We start from the raw sequence: 214 nt of genomic DNA, 5'->3' as shown, positions 1-214 counted from the left end.
GGTAGAGGATGTCTTGTATGCAAATAACTGGAAAGCCCAGCCCCTCTTCTAAGGCCAGGCACGCCCCCTTCTCTCGGTCCCTGCAGAAATGGTGAGGAGCTTGAGATAAACAGCTGGGAGCTAGAGCACGCTAGAGGGTCTAAGACTGAGCTAAATATTTCCCGATCTCTTGAGAAAGGGGGGCTAAAACCTACGGGCAGTGGTTTGGCTTTCT

Source organism: Trichechus manatus, unplaced genomic scaffold, assembly GCF_000243295.1.
Source record: "Trichechus manatus latirostris isolate Lorelei unplaced genomic scaffold, TriManLat1.0 scaffold00141, whole genome shotgun sequence".
Taxonomy (NCBI): domain Eukaryota; kingdom Metazoa; phylum Chordata; class Mammalia; order Sirenia; family Trichechidae; genus Trichechus; species Trichechus manatus.
The sequence above is the reverse complement of the archived record's forward strand: the minus strand, read 5'-3'. Positions refer to the sequence as shown.